Consider the following 22,500-nt stretch of genomic DNA (forward strand, 5'->3'; position numbering starts at 1 on the left):
TTGATGAATAAAAAGTTGTGCTTTTGTAGAAGCACAGCAGATATCCTTCTAGAAGTGCTCATAAGTGGCTGCCCTTTGATGTAGTTTCAGTGGATAGCTTTTGTATACTGTATCAATGTTTCTGAAATGTCAACTTGTCTTTATGTGATGCAACTTGTTTATATTAGTACTGTGTACCACCTGCCTGCTTGGTGGGACACAGAATATTATTTTCCAGAGTTATTCTTCAAACTTCACTGAATCAGCCTTTTGACTACATTGCATTGTTCATGTATTTGAATCTAATTCAAAGTGTTTTGCTGTACACAGTAGCATAACACATCACTGATCACATAAAAGGTCTAATGTGAATATGTGTAAAGGGCAGACCAGACTATACAGATGCCTTCTTGGTTCAAGGAGACATAAGACCAAGACCATATGTTTTGCTTATCAATATAAAAGTAAACTGTACAGAGAGAAGGTACACTGAAATGCAGTGCAACTGCTGCTCCATACTTGTTACCCAGAAGTTAAAGAAGAATGGTTAAATACACTGAAATGCAGTGCAACTGCTGGTCCATACTGGTTACCCAGAAGTTAAAGAAGAATGGTTAAATGTAACAGAAGATAAGCCCCAGGATTCAATAAACTCCATGTAGGCTTTGCACGAAGCCAACACAAAGTTTACGTGTTTGCGCAATGATTAGCAGTGAGCAGCAGCACTTATTACATATTCATGCTGTTCACCATGTTTAAACATAAATAAGTGAGGTTTAGTGACTGGCAACAGTGTTGCCAGCCGTGATACCATATAAGCGAACATAGATAGCACACCTGTTTAAATCAGAGCAATAACAGTCTGTGGTTTTGTGTGGAATGCCAAAATGATCACCAGGGTTTCACAGACAGCTTCCAATCTCTTAGTGCAAGACATCTTGACAAAGACCAACATCATGGGGGGGGGGGGCAATGACCAAGAAATAGGGACATATTTGACATATTTGCCCTACAGAAATGTGCTAGAATAACCAGGGGTTTGTGTTAAGATACATGTTCTGAAGGATTTGAAGTCTGAAACTCTAATGTATGTTATGTTGAGTCACATCAGTCCTGATATCATCCCAGAGATATGCAAAAAGCCACAAATTTGATAAGGAACACATCTGAACATTCTTTGAAAATGTAGACAGTTGACAGATATGAATGTTAAGTATATGATCTAAACACAGTACTGGAAAGTGTAACGACAGTGCAGTGTATTATGATACCCCATTCCTGGCATTATGTATTGAAGTTGTGTAAATGATCTGTAAAGGTACATGGACTGCCATGTAAAATAAACACTAAGGGGAAGGGTGTGTATTGAATAGGGACACAGAGATGAATTGTAGGAATGAACACAGGGAAAGATGACAGGTGAAACAATGTAATATACAGCAAATGAGGGCATGTCAATGGAAGATGATTTAGCAGCAACACCAATCACATATCAATATGGTACAGTAGGGACTGCACAGTGAAAATGTGTATTATGTGACAGTCATACAAGGTGACATAACAATGGGGAGTATGCATGTGGGATATTCAACCTTACATGAATAATGGAGAAGAGATCTGTCAGGGATAGGACATACAATTGGAGTGGGGTGCCTGTTGTGAAGCTGGTTTTCCTGAATAAAAGTGCAATCTCATCAGAGGTATCCATCAAGTGGAACACAGGTAAAAGCTCATGGACAACATTAAAAGAAGCAACCACAATCATGGACAATATCACAGCAATAATATCAGTAATCTCATGTCTCTGATATAACATATGTGATTTAGAGTGATCAGAGATGATTCTGTGCAAACACACTTGTACAACTATTATGATGCATTCACACTCTACGAGGGTAATCGTGCACACTGTCCTGGCACTGTAACATCTGCTGGAGGTGTTAGGAGGGAAACTGCTATACTTATTTGTGGCACTATGAGCAATACAGGCTAGTTGACTGTTGCATGGCATATACTGTATATGGCACAGTCCACACTGTCTTGAATGATATCCATGCCATTAATGTTGTCAAACACCAATGTATGTATGCATGGTGTGCATCACCAGAACAGGTAGCACACATGCATCTGGTGTAACAACCTGATGGAGGTTTTGCACCATAAGACAGTAATGTTTATGTCACAGAAAAAAATACCTAGGAATGGCCAATAAGATGTGTGACAGCTCACTGTGACAAAGGTGGTACACTTCAGTTACAAATCACTGGAAGATGTGTAGGGAGGTACATGAAGAAAGTTGCATTGTACTCAGTTATTGGTGTGATGAAGGCTGGGAACCAGGGAGGCACTATGGTCTCTAATGTGGATGTCCTCCACGTACTCAGTACTTGTGTTACATACAAGGGAATAGTCAGCACTGTGACCACATGTTGGTAGATGTTCCACTTACCATCTACCCCAGGACAAAGGTCACATACCTATTGGTATGACTATAGGGTGTGATGCCTACATTATACTTTGGTTGTATGTTTGTTTTCCAGAAGTAACAAATCCCCCATATTTTCTTGTGATTGCAGGTGTTGCCATGGCTGTGCCAGCAATCTTTGGTGTGTGTTGATACTGTCTGTATTACACAAATATCACAGCTGGAGTCAATGATTGCCCACAGTCTGTAGTCTTTCAGGCAATTGTCTGGACATAGGATGTGTATGTCATCTGTGCTGTCCATCACTTAAATAATGGACAGGAAAGGGACTAGTAGACAGCTCTGATGTATGGACCTGATCATTGGAGCTGAGATATAGCTCACTTCAAACATGCCAATATAGTTAGATGCCACATACTGTATGTGATCCACTGGCATACCCACTTGGTGATATAGCTGTTTTTGGCCACATCTCACAGTGCAGACTGAATACCCCAGTATGGATTTGTGTCAAATGCCTTGGCCTGATCAAGTTCAACAGAATGAGAGTGTTGTCATAATGCATACTAAGAACACAGAAAATCAAAACCACGTCCAAACTGGAAACAAACCTTTATTGCCAAGTATGTCAAAGCGCTTTTCGTCTTACAGTAGTTAGCCTTCTTCAGAACAAAGATAGAATAACTTCCACATATTTTTATATGGTAAAAAGGTGCCAAGTTTAAACAAGGAGTACTTAATTAGACAATTAACATTTAAAATTTAAAGGTACAAATAAGTATAACTAACAGTTGTGATGCACTACAAAAATGGTTCATAAATAAATAAATGGTAGACTCTAAAATAAACCTTATAATTAACCAAAAGATAGTTACACAGTAGAATATGTTAATAAAATAAAAAATTACTTAAAAGTATATTACTTGATAAACTAACCTAAACAATATATATATACATTCAAAGATAAGCTTTGAAAAAATACTTAATTACACTAATATAGACATATATACATTGTACATCTATTGTTATTAATTATGTAAATGTATAAAGTTAATATTATCTCGCCAAACTTTTTAGTTTCAACAGGACCCCTATTGATAGAGCTTCATTAAGACCTGGGAAAGTACTTGCATTTAATTTAACTTGCCACTTCAATTCTAATTCCAAAAGTTTCAAAGAGTAAGGGCCACCCCTGAGATTATTATCTAATTGGCAATGACCAAAAACTTAAATGAATGGTCAGGGAAAGATGTAATATGTTTGGCCAATGCGTTATCAGCCTTCTTGTGGGAAATAGCATAGGTATGTTCATAAATTCTATCCCTGAGTCTATGCTCAGTTTTTCCCACATAGAAGGCAGGGCAAGAATTGCACTTAGCCAAATAAATGATACCCTTAGAATTACAGTTGTACTTGTCACGTAATTTATATGTTACGCCCTCTAATGAAAAGGAGTTAATAACAGAAACGTGTTTACACATATTGCAAGACTCACATTTGAACATCCCAGTCGACTTCCTCAGCAAGTCAGCTTTAAATTTCAAAGTATCTTTTAAGTTTAGACCACGCTTGAAAATAACTTAACTTAATACCATTTATTTATTTATTTATGATTATTTTAGAGTCTACCATTTATTTATTTATTTATGAACCATTTTTGTAGTGCATCACAACTGTTAGTTATACTTATTTGTACCTTTAAATTTTAAATGTTAATTGTCTAATTAAGTACTCCTTGTTTAAACTTGGCGCCTTTTTACCATATAAAAATATGTGGAAGTTATTCTATCTTTGTTCTGAAGAAGGCTAACTACTGTAAGCCGAAAAGCGCTTTGACATACTTGGCAATAAAGGTTCGTTTCCAGTTTGGACGTGGTTTTGATTTTCTGTGTTCTTGGTTTGTTTTCGTGGATTTTGCTTTTTCGTCATCATGCATACTGTCAATGTCCTCTTTGAGGGCATCTATCAGATGTAACAGCTATTATGTAGCATTAAAACCTTACAAAGGTATGTTGCACACAGCCAAGATATTACTAGTGTTGATTTAGGAAAGGTCCATGATGAAATGTTGGTCTACCTCACAAGTGAGGAGAGTCAGGATGTGTCTATACATGCATGCATCAGGTGCTGCTTCCCACAACTCAGCTGGATGCATGTTGATGTACACCCTTCTATGGGAACATAGCCAATGTGAGGAGTGTGATGAAGTATGTATTCAACCATATCAGGAAGGCGTATGTGGTGAGTCATGTCATAGGTGTTCTGTGATATTGTCACAACCCATAGATTCTGTGTGATAGGCCTGGACGAAGGTAACACAGTGCATATTGCCTATCTTGATCTGATATAGTGTTTTGACACAATCCCCCAAAAAGGTGTCATTGAGAAGCTCTCCCAGCTAGGGATTAACCCTTATGTTATTTGATGGTAGCCAAGTGGTTCACCAACAGAGCACATACTGTGAAAGTTGAAGAATCAACCTGTACCAGTAGAGCTGTCACCATTGGCATACACCAGGTATCTGTGCTTGGCCCTTTACTATTTGGAAACTATTTCTTGACAGTTCAGGCTAAAGTCTATGGCCTTTGGCTTATCAAGTTTGCTGATTCTTGGATACCGGGTGCAACCATTTAGTTCACTAATGATGATAACATACTGCAGGACGGGCTAACACAGATAAATGACTGGGGACAAAGCCACACAATCTACAAATAAATACAGAAATGTGTCTTTATTTTGTCCTTCTGAAAAATGGAGCTCCAAGCTAATTACATCATTGACAGTAGTCTTGCTATGCTGAAACTCAGGGATGCAAGCACTGGGAAGATATGTAGATATAATCTGAATTTCGACCACAAAGTGTCCACAGTGGTATTAAAAAGCCTATGTTGTGTACATCATAAGTCATGCTATCAAATTCAGATCTTAGGATTGTATGACAGCACTGTACATGAACCTCATCAGAGCACTGATAGAGTATGATGCTCTCTTTTGCATATACCTCCCCAGATACATGCAGCAGTTGGAAAAAACACAGAGGTTTCTCATCAAGAAGACACAAGACTAAAAGCCATCTCACTACAATCTGTATCCTATAGGATGTGGTGACTTCTGCATGGCCTCCAGGCCAGTATCTGACACTGCCCTGGTGGGAATAGTGCATATCCACAAATCAAATATAGCTGATGACATCAGCAGTGTCTGTTGAGTAGACTGTTGTAATAACAGTGTCTCATATGCTGGGATAAAACCCCCCGCTATCACATCAAGCAAGAACACAAACACACACACAAAACACACACACACACATACACACACACACACACACACACACACACACACACACACACACACACACACACACGCACACACACACAGACATACACATCCAGTTGACTGCAGTGAGAATAAAACCCTTACCTAAGTATACATATTATAGATATCTGTATTTAAGACAAGCATCACAGTTCAAGTCTGACTTGACATGTCTCAGACAACACTTTATAGCTGATGACAGCAGTTTCTGCTGACAAGAATATAGTAATAGTGTCCCATATTTTGGTATAAAAATCTCTCTGTCATGTCAAGCAAGAGCACAATTATGCATGCTCACACACACACACACACACACACACACACACACACACACACACACACACACACACACACACACAGTTGACTGCATTGAGAATAAACCCCCTACCTATGTACACAGACTATAGATGTCTGTATTTAAAGCAAGCACCACCACTCAAGTCTGACTTGAAGTGACTCAGACAACATTATATAGCCGATGACATTAGCAGTGTCATTTGAGGAGAATATGGTAATAGTAGTTTCCCACATGCTGGTGTAAAAGGCTCTCTGCAATATCAAGCAAGATCACAAACACAAACACACAGTTGACTGCAGTGAGAATAGAACCCCTACCTATCTAAGTGCACAGAATATAGACCTCTGCATCTAAGGCAAGTGCCATAGCTCGTCTGCTTTGGAGTGTGTCGGACTACCCTTTATAGCTGATGACATCAGCAGGGTCTGTTGAGGATAATATGGTAATAAGAGTGCCCCACTTGCTGGTGTAAATGCTCTCTGTAATGTCAAGCAAGAGCTCAAAAACACACACACAGACACACACATACACACAGTTGACTGCAGTGAAAAAAGAATCACTATCTACCTAAGGTACACAGACTATAGACCTTTGTATTTAAGGCAAGAGCCACAACTCAAGTCTGACTTAGAGTGTCTCAGACAGCAGTTTATAGCTGGTGACATCAGCCGCATCTGTTGAGGAGACTATGGTAATAACAGTTTCACATATGCTGGTCTAAAAGGCTATCTGTAATGTCAAGCAAGAGCATAAACACACACACACACACACACACACACACACACACACACACACACACACACACACACACACACACACACACAGTTGACTGCAGTCGAATAGGACCCCTACCTATCTATATTCATAGACTATAGAACTCAGAACTCAGCACTTTATGCCAGTACTATGGCACAAGTCTGCCATTTACAAGACTGAAAGTCAACTTATAGTGAGTGACATCAGCAGAGCATGTTGAAGAGAAGATATTGGGAGATCTGCAAGAAATGGTTGTGTAGGCATGTGCAAGTATCAAAATACTGTCGATCCATTGGAGGAGTAACTATAGGATACACACTTTTGCTCTTCCGGCTAGACACACACTGTTGACTGCAGTGACAGCAGAACCCCTACCCATCTAAGTACACAGATTACAGAACTCAGTACTTTACTCAAGCACCATGGTACAAGTCTGATTTTTGCAAGACTGCAAGTCAACTTATAATGTATGACATCAGCAGGGCATGTTGGAGAGATGATGTGGAAGGCATGCATAAAATGAATGTGTAGCCATGTGTAAGTATAAAAATACTGTCAATCCATGGGATTGGAGGAATAACTGTAGGCTACACATGTCTGCTGTTCTGGCTAGACAAACACATAGTTGACTGCAGTGATAAAATAACCCCTACCTATCTAGGTGCACAGACAACAAAACTCAGCACTTTACACAATCACCACAGTGCAAATCTGACTTTTACAAGACTGCAGGTCAACTTACAGTGGACGGCATCAGCAGGACATGTTGGAAAGAAGATGATGGGAGGCCTACATAGGTTCATATGTTCATAGGAGGTTACTAGCCTAGAGATCCAAGGGTATTTGCAAGCCTAGCCATGTAAAAGCACAATTACCCTTATTGAGCATAGTTAGATGGCTTTGTTAGCAGAACAATTTTATGATCAGCATAAACTGGTCAATGAGGAGCATAGGTGCCACCCAGTGGTGAATTTACAAACACACAACTGGTTGTCAAGGTTGCACTTGAATAAGGACATTGAGGAGCACTGCTTCACATGCAGTTGGAGCCTATTACAGAGGAGTGGCAATCACTAGGAGATATATCTGTCTCCCCAACATTTTCTACTTATGTCACAGGCTAGATTGAGATCCCTGGAACAAGTTATTCTTGTCCCATTTGATTTACAGACATCCAGCATTTCCAGTAGAGCAGGGTCTGAGATTGCCCTGGAGGCCAGCCATAGGTCACCTCTCGGCAGCCTCCGTGATACTGAGTACAATGACAGGTCTTTCAGTCCTCCCATGATTGTCACATTTTGGAGGCCGTGGATTCTTCTGGGCACAAACCTATGTGTTTTCTCTACTTGCTGCAGGTGTCTGGAGAGGTACAAACAGAAGGGAGCATTGTACTCAATTAGTGGTCTGATAAGGGTAGAGTACAGCAGAGCTATGTCCTCCCTGGTATTGGATGTGATGGCCTTATCTATGAGGTGTGCAATGTAGAATATGTGTCTCACCACTATGGACACATAGTGATTGAAGTGCAGATTGCTATCAACATGTGCTCCCAAGTCTGTCAACACTGTGTTTGAGCTTAGATGGGTACTATGTGTATCATAATTAGCCGGGGGTACTTCATTGCCAAAGGGAGAATGAGGCAGTTTTTGCTTTAAGGTTAAGTCTGTGACTTTAGCACCAATAATTTGTCTGTGTCAGCCCCTTCTGTAATATGTTAACATAGTTGGGGGACTCTATATGGCTGCGTCCATTTGACCGTCATCTGCAAACTTGGTAAGTCATATGGACTTCAGAGAAATAATTCCCAAACAATTGATGGCTCAGCACAGCTCTTTGTGGTATTCCACTGGCCAGTGGTCTAGTGGTGGAGGTGCAGTCCCCAGCTTAGATAGTGTGTGTTTTGTTCCTGAGCCATTTGGTTATCCATCTAGTAATCTATGAGTTAAGTCCCAAATGGGAGATTTTCTCTATGATGCCTAAATGGGGATAGTGTCAAAGACATTGGATAACTCATCATAGGTGGTATGTCCTGTTATCCCTCATCCAGGTCTTTGGGGTCAGTATCAAAGAAACCCACTTGGTATAATAGGCAAAATCTACTCTTGACAAAGCCAAAATGGGTCAGGTCAAGTGTGTTGAAGGTCACCTATGTCCCTGTCGATAAGGTCCATGCTGATTCCTTCCCTAACCTTGCAGACAAAGGTTTTAGGCTTATGGATCAATAGTTTTGGTTCTGCAAGTTACCAGATTGATGTGCATTGTATACCACACAACATTTCCTATTAATTTCTGTAGTGTAGGTGACATATGTTTAGAAAAAATACTGAGACACCAAGGTTGCAATGCTCGGGGAGGCAATACATGACTGCATTGTAAATCTGTGACATATTGTTAGACAGGGCCTTCAGTTTGCTATGTTTCCACATGTAATTTCATGTCATAGACAGGAAATGTACAGTAAACAGCAGTATTGCTTAATAATATTTACATGACAGTTAAAGTGCTTGCACATGCGAAATACGCATTTTCAATACTTTCCGTGTGTGCACATAGTTAAACAGTGCATAAATGTGAGCTGCATTGTGAAAAGTCTGAGAGTTAGTATTCAGTCTTTGAAACACTCCTGCTGCTTAACTGACTCTGTGGCAGCAGGTGTAAAAGCATTAACACATTTATTTTTGAGCCCAGACAATACTGGGTTAGAATCCAGGTGTATCCAGTGCTATTAAAGACTTAAATAAACAGTGATAATGAAATTACATGAATTATTTATAGTACGTGTTACTGTGTGTTGGTATAGCACAGCAGGGTTAAAGTGCATTGAGTGGAGGTAACCACAGCATTGTATCACCACTCACCATTGCTGCACATTGGTGCGTGATGTAAAACTCCAAACATAGAGCCCAAAAAGTGAAGGGATCCATTGCTTTTTCTGCTACTTATGTGTGTTGTGTGTAATTCTATTTTTGACCAGATTAAATGTGTTAAAATGGAGTAGATATGAAAGTTGCAAAACGGAGAGCAAGTAGGAGAAAAAACAAAGGGAAAGCAGTACAGGAATGTGCAGAAGGGAGGTAGGAAAGAACTATAGCTATCATGTTTTTAAAAGCGTAAACCAAAAATATGTGCAAAATATTAACTGGATTTGGACTGTCACCTCCACATAGTGGGGTGACAACAACACAATCATGCTGTATAGCCAATTGAACCAAATCAATGTGTCAAGACGATGTGTGTGAAATGGAGAGCTGTGTATGGGATGATTTTTTTTTTTTTTTTTGTGGAACAGGTGCCCATTTTTTTTAATTCAGTAAGAGAGGACTGCTGGGTAAGGGACGTAGGTATGTCTGGGTCAGGTAAGTTGGATAGGTGAGGAAGCAAATGCAAACACACAAGACAAGGCAAGATACAGGGATGGTGATGGACACAAAAGCTTGAGGGGCACCATGATTGGGGTGAGGGAGGGGGCAATGTAGGCTCATTGACATTAAACTTGTAGACAGTGAGAATCACGTCTTCACCCACTGGACTGTCATTACTATCCCCTTAATTTGCTGGGGCTGGAGTGCTTGATATCTCCTCCTCCTATGGACCATGAGGGAGAGCAGCCTCTCCATGCAACATAGGCATGCACTAATGGTGCAGTGCATTACCCTACACACCATCCCTAGCAACTTCCTGCAGGTGACACCACCTCTGCCACTGGTCATGGAGGGTACCACTGCACAAGCTTCCAGGGCAGTACTACCTGAGGGTGCAGGTAGTACAAGGCCATCAGAGACAATGCTGCCAGATTGGCTCCCAGACATGTTGGGCATCAGTGCTGGAGCAGGTGGAGTGGGGGAAGGATGATCCAATGGGGATGGCCTACCGTGCTGTGCTGTGTAGCATTTAGTGATGTGGTACACATGGATGTCATATAGACATTCTTATGATACATAACAGAAAATAAAAAAGACATATAAAGGTTGGGGTGAGAGGAACAAAAAAGATAAAATTAGTACCATCATATGTGACATACAATGCATTAACACAATTATACAACTCTTTTATCTGAAGTATTACATTTAAGTATATGTCCTAACAGATACAAATTATACTACCGATTGCTGAAAGCAATCCTTAAAATGTGCATATATTGCACCTGTACATGTTCTAGTTATACAGATTACAGTTTACATTGGGGCTTTTATGCCACTGGCATAGATTTTTTAACTTAGTTTAAATATTATTAAATAACCAACAGTATTGCATAATTATGAACTGTGATATTTGAACCCAGACCCTCTGACTAGTCTAATCTTGGACTCTTACAATTGGTTTTCACTGCAGACTAATGCATGCATACTTGCTTTTTCAGTTGGAATATGCATGTTCAATTTGATACAACTCTATAAAAGACAAAAAAATCTATCTTTAACTTTTAATGCTACAATAACACTTCTCTTCTGCTACATACATGCCCATTGCTTCCCACAGTCTCTCAATCGAGCAACATGAGTCTGCCAATTGAACTCATGCTCAGTGGCAGCAAGGGAAAGAACATAAAGGAACAGAATCACATTATGCATACCAGTCTTGTCTGCATTTAACTTTCTAACAGGTACTCTCTTATTGTCATACTAACACAGCTGTTAGATGTCCGCATTCTCAAATTCTTCCAAACAATGGCACAGAGTATCACTATTTCTCCTGTGTAGGTCATTAAAATGATGCTTACTTTGCTCTCCAGTGCATGGGATACCAATGGCACTGGATACACCCTGAGCCAAACTATTCCACACCTTCAGACTTGTACTGGCAGCCAGAATAGTTCCCCTGCAGAAGTCTTTGGCTGTGGTGCTTTACCAGGTGCCCAGTAAATATCCTGGACTTCTGGATACCCCACCTCTCTGCCCTAAACCTGGCAGCTTCCATTCTAATCCCAGCCATGTATATCACCTGACTAGAGCAATGGAAAGTGATGCATTCCTGCCAATTCCAGTTACTGCGTTTACTGGCAGTGTGCAAACCTGAGCAAAAATGATGCCAACTGCATTGGCACTGTGTTAAGCAGACCACAGGAGTGCCAAGCAGGGAGGAGTTAAATAATAGAAATTGTAAGGTTAATCTGATACTTGACCTTAGTTTGAGGGGTGTGCACTGATGCAGCCTGTAAATAGATATTACCAATTGGAAGGTAACTCTCAGGTGAGTTAATTTGCAGACATGCACTGGGAGCATAAAGGTAATGACCTGACACATTTGTGTTTACCTTTATACACTGACAAAATTGATTTTTACACTGTGGAATTCAAACCTAGGCATAAGGGGTAAAACATTTTCTTCTACAGCGTTAATTTTTCATATTTGCTACAGAAGAAGTGCTGCTCAGATGTATTCAAGAATCAAACATAAATGTTGACAGTTCAAGCTGTTACACATGTATGTGTGTGACCTGACAAGGTTATTGGATATAGATCCAGTTGTGTATGCATCTTAGGTAAGTGTGAAGGTAATGCAAGTCCAAATAACAGAATTATACTTACAAAAATATAGTACACATTATACCCTCAGTCATACATCTGAAAACACACTAATGGTGCCTTATCCCTCATACATAAAATTAATATCAGCTCCCTCTCTAAAGTGTTATAAATGAGAGTGAATGTAATGGGAAGTAGACCAACAGTAAATGTATATGGAATATCCTGTATCACAACCCAGAACCATGTGTATGGCAGTCCTGTGCTTACACCAGTTGCCCCAAGAATGTTGAAATAACACTTGTCTATTTTTCAATTCATTACTATAAACTACACTGTCCCAACACTAAAGAAAAAGGTTGCACATCCTGTACTAGAGCCATCTGTACTCCAGCTCTCCACTTAAACCTGCTGCCACAAGAGTAGTTACATATTCCCTAATTTACTAATCATTCTTAAGGTGTCTATGTTAACCATCTTGCAATGCCACTTAGAGCATTTGTGCAGTGCACAACAGAATTAATTTAATGTATCCAGTTTAAATTACTGGCTGGCTGAGTCCTATCTGCAGCTATTCTGTCTGCTTCCTGGGTAGACCAGTTGCCCAGGTTGCACACTGCCCCACTTTGCACAAACAAGATAAGAACAGCAAAACCTGACATTCATTTTCGTCAATTTCCCATGATTGCTTTGAGCAGCACGTCATGCAAGCACTGCCCCCCCCCCAAAATAAATGAAAGTAAAAAGGGCCAAGTTGTTGAAATGAGGAAAAGCAATCTATGACATAAACACTAGAAAATGTTGGTACACATGAGTTATTTCTACATAGGTCTGGATTTGAATTCTCACTCCAATGAACATTCAGAACATAGGAAAGGTGCCTTATCCCTCGTTGCCACACAAACAGCTTTACCTTTCCAACCTTACATCTAACACTTTGCAAGTCTAACCTGATACACCCACTGGATGTAAGGCAGCCTGCAGTGTTGTTGTGTTTTCCTTATCCCGACCAGTAATCATTCACAGTTGCAATCCATTAAAAACAAACACTGAGGGAGTGTCTGCACTATGTTTACATCCGCTAAGCAGAGCCAGATATTTTGGATTTAGCAATTCTATTGAGTTCACACCTGATTTGCATCTTCACCATGCTAACAGGTCTGAATCTACACCATAAAAAGGTGGCCGTGTAGCTAGGGAAACCGAAGGTGAAGAATCTTGTTTATGCAGAGAACACAGAAAAAGAGGTTATTACTTTGGGATATATCTGCACAGAGGATTACTGAACTAGAAAAGGTATGCTTTCATTTTGTCAGCTACATATTGCATATGCTAGAATGTAATTAAGAAGCAAAGGATTTTACACTTTTATCTGGATGCATTAGTTAGAAGTGTAGGGATGGCATGGGCATGTTTGTCAGGGCATTTCCAAGGTATACATGATTGTCAATACCTTAAAATGGAATGTTTTGTGTTAAATCTGTAGACATGTTTCAGGGACAGTTCATTTGATAGCACTTTTAGCATTTCAAAGATGGATTGTTAGCAAAATGTGTCATTTGCCTGTTCTACTGGAGGCGAAGCTGCATTTCTGTTATGGCACCAACAATGATATGTTGCTATTCTTACTCTCCTTTTTTATTGAGTCTGCTGTTCATATTTCAGATCTCTAGACTGCTTTATGTTTCTCCAGTGAGTAATACTGAAATTCTACTTTTTCTGTTTTTTTTTTCTGTGATACTTATTTGTAATATCCTTCTGTTGTTTTTAGGACAGCTAGGACTATCCCATCTAGGCATCTCAATCCTTGAAGGCCACCCTTCACTGATGCTGAAAAACAGGTCATTGTCGACACTTTTAGGCAACATGGTGCCTTCCTGCTTGAAAGGGGATGGGTGGATATGTCACACAGAATGCAGACTGTTGATGATATTAATGATGTGGATGGCCACAGCAGGACATAAGAGCAGTTGCTCCAGACTGCCACTGACATGATTTCATCTGCATGGAGGAGAGCAGCTGAAGTGGGCCATGATCAAATGGGTACTAGAGAGGCCTGCTACAAAGCCACCACTAACACTAAATGAAGAGTTCTGTCCACTGTCAGGGATCCAGACAGCTCCCAGGAATGTGCAGACCAGCATGTCCTCAGCATTGGTGCTACTGTTTCAGGGACAGCAAACATGCCCCAGGAGAAGCTTCCAGGTAGGCTTTTGTATCTTAGTTGTTGAATACTGTTGTATAGTAAAATAATTTATATCAATACATTACGTATGTTTCACAATATTTTTTTTTTTGCAGTGGGATTGAAGATTGCTACAGTTAACAGCACATTCTTATTTGATTAGCTTAGGTTGGAGTTGTCATCCAAGTTCTTGTTGAAAGTATAGCTAATGGACATATAAAGGTGTACAAGTATTACCTCCTGTGTTACTGTTAATTGTGATGATGTTGTCCTTACCTTTTGCTTAACTTCTTCCAGGACCATCTGAAATGCAGAGGATTCCCTCATCTGTAGATGGCAAGCCAAACATGATTATGTCAGTATTGATGAGCAATTCAAAGAGATATTTTAGCGTGTGATGTTGATGTCAGGACTGTTGTATGTATTGCTGTACTGTTTAATAGTGCCACACTTTTATTGTGTTAGCATATATTGGAGTATGGTAGTTTAGGTATTAATTTTTTCTCTGTTTGTTGCTTATTATCACATGTGATCCTGACAGTGGAAGTGTGGGACTTCTACCACCTGATGTCAGAATATCAGCAGACACTGAGGAGGAAGATGGATAAACAGAGGCACAGCCAGGGGTGCAGAGGTTTAATCTGACTCCGAGGTTGACATACATCCATCACCTGTAATTCCATCAGACAAAGCCAGTAGAACTACCCCTACCCATTCCAGTGAACCCACAGATATTGGACAGGTGGAGGGTGAGGCAACTGATCAGGGAAGTGTGTTGACTGCAGCTTCAGTGCCTGTTGACTCTGGCTATAGCCAAAGTGTGGGTGAGGTGCCACACAGGAAAGTTATTATGGGTACTTAGAGGAGGCCTGTTGTCCATCCTCCACCTGATCCTGTTATCTCTTCCCGTGCCACTCAACATATGATTAAAGCCATCATGGAGGCACAGGCACATTCCCATAGGTGCTCCAGAGAAATATTTAGGATTGTAGATGTGGCACAAGCTGACATGTGTGACTGCCTCCACCTTGTTGCTGATTCAATGGATTGGATGAATGACATGTTGGAATGACGAGTGACTGTGATGGAATGTCTGCTGGGAGGGGAGCCATCATCCTCATGGGCATAGGTCAGCCACATCATCTGCTGTTAGCCAATGTATCTGTGCCTGATCACACTTCCATAGTGGCAGCACTTCCACTTCTCCATCAATAGATGACATGTCCACAGCCAGATGTGGTAGGCCATTGGGTAATGGCCCTGGGTGTCCTTGTGAGGGAAGTTCAACCAGCAGACATCAGTCACATTCAGGCAGCAGCAGTACATCTGACTGTGGGTGGGGTTGTTCCATTGCAACTCCTGGCAGAGCCAGTTCTCATGGTCAGAGATGACAATGGTGAACTGTCATCTCTACCATGCATGACTCATACCTGTCTGACATACCAAGATGCTGAGCTAGCACAGAGCTTGGCTGTATTTATGCAAACACTCACACACCAATTTCACCTGGAGGTCGCCTACCGACACACATACAACAGTTCATGGTTCAGCTGTGCAGCTTAAAACTCATTTTGTTTCAGTGGCCATTTTTTGGTTTATCCAAATGTCTGTCTGCTTCTCTTTCTTACTCACACATATAGTAAATGACCTTTTGTGTCAGCCTAGGCTTTCTGGCACCCCCAGCAACCTGTGCAAGTGATGATAACTGTGCCATATCTCTGTTTTGTATCTTATGGATTCAGGGATACATAAGCTTTGTGTCTGATGCTCAGGGCACATAAGTGACTTAGTGTTTAGTGCATCTGCATTTGTGATGTTGAAATGGTAATTGTACCTTTGATTTAAATTTGTCTTGGACAGTTACACAGCTGAGAGCATCAAAATTTTCCATCTTTATTGTTAATGATCTTCTGAGGGTTGTGAAGTCTGTAATTGCAATGTGCATCATTACTTTCTAACTTCTATCTTTAATGACTTTCCAGTACAAACATATGTTTGGAGCATTTCTCCCCGGGCCTCCGCTGAAAACAGGCTCTGTGGAACCTAGTCGGACATTCCTGGTCAACAAATGTTAAATAAAATAAATAAAATAAATGTTGCTAAACTGAGGCATCACTACTTTTGAGAGGTATGACTGCATGAATCTTTGATGTCTGAGACCTACTACTTAATAATGGACACATATAAGTCAAATAAGTCTCTGCTGTCACATTTTAAGGTAATTTCTGTACAAAATACTCACCTTTTACTAGCTTACACTACCAAGTAACAAAATGCAAGAATATGTCAGTCATTCATATTATTACACGATGCACTCCAGATTCAACACTTTCCTTGTAAATCCAGTAGTTGCAACATTTTTAGTTCAGGGCTGACTTGGTCTGATGCAAGCAGTACACAGCCAATACATACATACAGTACATACATACAAATGTTTCAAGCACAGGCATTAATGCCCTTCTAGCTTGCCAAGATACCAAAACACTTGTTCCCATAATAAGTGTCCAGGCTGTTCTTAAAAGGGCCCCCTTCATATAAATTAAGTCCCACTTACCTGACTTTCATAACATCGAGCTGAGAACACTGAAAGTCCACAACACTGGCCGTTCGGAACACCAGTGTGTAACTAAAGGTAAGTAACTGCTTACCCAGTATGTTGACCTTTTCCCCTGACCTCCATGGTAGTGTGATCTGGGAGTTAGTATATTTAGTTAGAGGGTGTGGGGGGAGATGCCCTCCCATGTGAGTGTCTTTTCTTTGCTTCAATTTCAGTCTGTTTGTCGGGCTGGCCAATGGGTTACTTACCGTTAGTTAAACATCAGTGTTCCCAGCGGTAGGTATTGTGGACTTTCTGTGCTCTCGGCTCGATGTTATGAAAGTCGGGTAAGTGGGATTTCATATATATGAAGCAGACCCTCTTAAAAACATCTAAACTAGTACTTGCTTTAATGTAATTTGGTAGTCTGTTCCATGCATTAGCTGCTCTCTCAGAGAAGCAATTAATACACTTCTGATTCCTATAGAATCTTTTCCAAATATTGTCTGATGATTCTCTACAACTTTTTCATAACCCCAAACATTTCCAGAGGTAGTTGTCTCAAAATGCCATATATACCTGAAGATATCCATAACAGACACTATACAATTTCAGATATTTTAGTCTTTTATAAATTAAAATTTTCACATCCATAAATGTCCTTGGTATATTTCTGCTGTACTCTTTCCAGTTTACTCATGGTTGTTTTCTTGTAAGGTTTCTATATTGTTATTCCATACTCAATATTGGGTCTAATGTAACTAACAAACAATGACTTCATCATTTCTGATTTCCTAGAGTTTATAAATCTTTTTATATAACCTATAGTTCTATAACTATCATTAATCAATTGGTTGATAAGATCAGAAAAACACAAAGCTGGATCGATCGATATACCTAGGTCCTTAAATGAGTCTACAGCTTCAATCACTGTGTGCTGTATTAAACATTAACCTTTCAATTTATGTCTCCCACACCTCATATGCTTAGTTTTTGATGCATTTATCACCGCATTATTCTCCTGTGCCCAAATGGTTAATTTTGTCAAGTTCTTTTGCGGACATGCCTATATATGTATCCATAAAGACTGTAGAACACCTCAGATGAAAAGTACGGTCTGAAAGATACAATCTGAACAAGTAAGGGCCTGAGACAGAGCCTTCCCATAGTACCTTCTCTATTATTTTACCATAACATGAAAGTAGACTTAAGGGTCTATATGGCTCTGGGTTTGTCCTACTCCCCTTTCCCTTAAAGACAGGTTTAATAAGTGCATGTCTCCAATCTTGAGGGGTCTCCCCATATTTATATGACCTAGTGAATAATAGATATAATGGTACTGTAAGTTCTTGCTGAAGTGTTCTCGGGTCACTGTTACTAAATCCATCTTCCTCCTGTGCTTTGCTTGGATCCAGTTTGTGCAGCTATTTTTCATTAAAATCTAATTTGATTCCAGTATCTGAGATTACCTGGATGGCACTAGGACAACTTATTGCCTGCTTTGTGCAGCCAAACTGTTTTGCCTAAGATTTTGGACATTTATCTATAATGTATTGTGTCTGAGAATACATTTTAGAATCTGCACACAGTTTATCAATTCTTCAACATCTTAAGTATCTATAAAAAGTTTCCTATTATGCTCAATATCTTTATATAAATTTTCTTTAAATTTTCTTGATCTGATCTCACACTATGCTTGTTTTTCTAGCTTGTTTATTTCAGTTTTCAAAGTCAGAGTTCGACCTTTCTTCCATTTCTTATAAGTTTTGTCTCTCACTTTAATCAAGTATCTTGTTTTTATAAAAATATATGCCCATGATGTATGCCTAGATCCTGATATTAAACATTTTTTTGATTTTTTGCACTCAAACAATTTCTCTTTCAAAATTTTTCACATTTCACCTGCAGTTTTTCCATTGAAAACCACTCCAGTTAGTTTTACATGGTGACTGTTTTGCTTCCATATAATCTGTAGTTAACCTTCTGTGCAGTGGTTTAGATTTCAGTTTTGCAGAATTATCTAGCATTGGCCTTTATCACCCCATGATCACTGCACATCAATGGTGGTAAAACTTGACTTGAAATAACAGTGATTTCTTTAGGAACACAAATAATGTCTAGCATGTCCCATTCCATGGTATTTTTTTTTTTTTTTTTTACAACCTGAAGCAATTGCTGTTCCTAAATATACATTGTCAATAATTTCCTTACTAATGTTGTTGAATCAATATTATTCCAATCTGTTTATGGCAAATTTAAGTCCATAGCTGATATTATTCTTCCCTCCTGTGTTTCATGCAAGAAATGTACGAATTCCTCTAGGTCATGTGTGCTTGACGTTGGTGGTCTATAAACTCGTGTTATGTTCCAGGGATGTTTTTATTGTCACAGTTACAGAGTCTATAGTGTTAGTGTCAAAAATGAACATGTATTAATCACAGGTCTCATAACTATTTTTAATACCAATCATAACACCCCTACAGGATTTTTGTTAGAAGGCCTGTTACAGTAAAAATATTTATACCTTGACAGAACTGGTTTCCAGTCATGTTCTTTAACCATGTTTCACAAACAATAACAGCATTATAGAAAATTTTCCAATAAAAACATTATTATTAATGCTGCTAGCATTAACAACCATCAGAAATGCATTAAATGTTGCTATCTGTGAACTGTTAAATTTTTTCCTGGCAAAAATCCTGTCTAGCATTTGTCAAATATTGCAAAATATCTCCTGAAAAACTTCTCTTCCCTGATCTTGATAAATGCATGCCATCCTGCCTGAATACATGGGTAAGTAGGGGTTGTAAGGGTTGCCTGGCATCAATGTTACTAATGTATGTGCATAGGAGGACGGTTTTAGACCTTTAGGTGGTAAGTGAGTATACTATGCGTTGTCTCGTAGCCAATGTGAGGCTATATTGATCATGCCTACATCTGCCTACACCCACAACAGCTGCTGGGACCTCTCTGACTCCTCATCTGCATGTGGCTGTGCTGACCTTCGCATTGGTGGTGGGATGTGTGTTTCTTCATCTTGTTGGTACTACTGAAACTGTTTTCTTTGCATGATGTTGTGTAGCATGGCACATACTGTGAATATTTTAGTACTTGCCCTTGAATTGTACTGCAGGGCTCACACAGATGTATCTAGGCACTAGAACCATGACTTCAGCAGCCAAAACACGTATTCTATGATATTTCTGGTTTGAGCGTGTGCCTTATTATAGCATTCTTCAGTGGGTGTTTGTGCATTTCTGATGGGTGTCATCTGCCACAGTTCCAATGCATAACCTGCATTCCCCAGTAATTTACACTGTGGGATACCCCCCCCCCCCCAGCAAACATCTGAAAAATTTGGGATGTGTGCCAGATATGTGAGTCGTGGTAACTGCCAGGGTTGCCAGCACACACATTCAAGATGATTCCCTTGGCATTACAGATGACTTGGCAGTTAACAGAGTGAAAGACCTTTCTATTAATGTAGAGCCTTCCTTGTTCCACCAGGTGGTGCCTTAATTTCTATATGTGTACAATCTATAACACCCAGTACTTCAGGGTAGTGTACTACAGGGTAGAACTCCTGCACATTTCTGGCCCTATCCTCAGAAGTACAGGGAAAATATATGTGGTCACTGGCATGTTGGAACATAGCATTCAGAAATTGATGGAGGATCCTAGTGACACCCCCAGCATTTCCACTGTTGGTGTCTGAAAGTTACCTGTAGCTAAGATTCTAAGTGCTACACATACCTTTGTCTCCACTGGCATGGTTTCCCTTCTGTTTGCCCTGGTTCTGAGGTGAAGACAACAGAGGTTGCAGAGTTCCTGTAGTGTGTCTCTGTCCACCCTGTAGTGCTCTACAATGTTCACATCATGTCAGTTGTGATAACTTACCTGGGATCTGAAAACTCTCCTACTTCTTGGCCTTGGTCTGTTAGCAGCAGCAGAAGTAGCAGCAGCATAGACTTCAGCCTGTTGCACATATAGATGAATTAAAGCAACAGCATCCTCTAACATTCTTTCCATGTAGACTTCTTTCTGTAGCTGTATTCTAAAAGCTTTTGGAATTCACAGGGAAAATCAGCACAGAGTCTACATGGTTGCTTTATAGCTTGAATAGCGCCTTCATCTTGGATTGCTTGATTAGCATACAGTTCAGCTACTTATGCTATAATTAGCATGTCACAATGTTTACCTCTTTATATGTCTCTACACATTGTATAGAGCCACTTACTGAATCTAAAACAATGCACTATCATATGCAGTGGACTGTGTAAGCTGTGATGATGTGAGATAGTGCCAGCTATGCCAGAGAAAGTAGGGCAGTGGATGTGTAACATATGCCAGCATAGCTAGCTGAAGTTTTGTAAATAATTTGATGTCATTTATATATCAAACAGATTTGTACAGGTGCTTGTGTTGAAAATGTATTTGCAAAGCTCCTTGTGTTAAAAATGTACCAACAGTGGGACCTGCTGGACAGAAAAGAAATACACCTGCATGTCAGACTGTATTGTAACTGTTGAAATGAATATGTTGTAACAGAGAATACTGGAAGAGAAGAGGTTAGGACTAGGAATCCTACTGTATTGTCCTTAGAGGTGAACTAATTGCTACCCTGGAAAGGTAAAAGTTTTGAAATGGTTTTATAGCTTCCAGATGATATAACACATCTTAGCAAAGCTCTATGTGTGTGTATGGCTATAAATATGGGTAATATTCTGGCTCGGTTTCAAGCAAAGGGGAAGTGTGGGAGCCAGAAGTCAAGTGATCAGATGTATGTGATGTCATTCTGTAATCATAGGTTCATAGGAGAGTACTAGGCTAATGGCCCTGGAGCCAACACGAGCCTAGCTCAAGAACATACCCAGTCGTCCTGTAGCCGGAAGTTAGTTCCTTGTACCCCTATTGAGGAAGGCTGTTGAAATGACCCCCAGGGTGAATTTCCTGTTACCCATCCACTCATCAAGATTTTTCTTGAAGAGGGCTAGCAAAGTGCTCTGCTTGACATGAATGGAGAGTTTATTCCAGATTATGGGCAATTTCTGGGTTAGGCACCTGTCAATCCATCAGGTTCTGTTTATTGCGGTGATGAGGTTAAGGTCCTTGAACCGTGTAGTGTGATGGTATTGAGTCTTTTTCAGATGAAGCATGTCTAGCAAAACTGGGTACAACATGGCTTTGTATGCCAAGCAGAGATCGCCTCTAAGTAGACAATATGAGATGGAGTATAGCTGTAGTTTTCTGAGTCTGTCTGTATAGAGCATGTGTTTGAGTCCTAGGATCCTCTTTATGAGGAATTTCTGTGGCCTCTCCAGCTGATGCAGGTGTCTAGTGAGGTACATGCAAAATGGGGCATTATACTCTATAATGGGTCTAATGAGGGATGAGTAGAGCGGGATTATGACTTCTTTCTTCCTAGATGAGAAAACCTTTGTAATGAGGTGTGCCACATAGAAGGACTTTTTAACTACAGTGGACATATGGTTGTCGAAGGAGAGGTTACTATCTACTTGTGTCCCTAGATTTCTTATCACA

The sequence above is a fragment of the Protopterus annectens genome, chromosome 5.part1 (assembly GCF_019279795.1).
Source record: "Protopterus annectens isolate FY-2018-M chromosome 5.part1, PAN1.0, whole genome shotgun sequence".
NCBI lineage: Eukaryota > Metazoa > Chordata > Ceratodontiformes > Protopteridae > Protopterus > Protopterus annectens.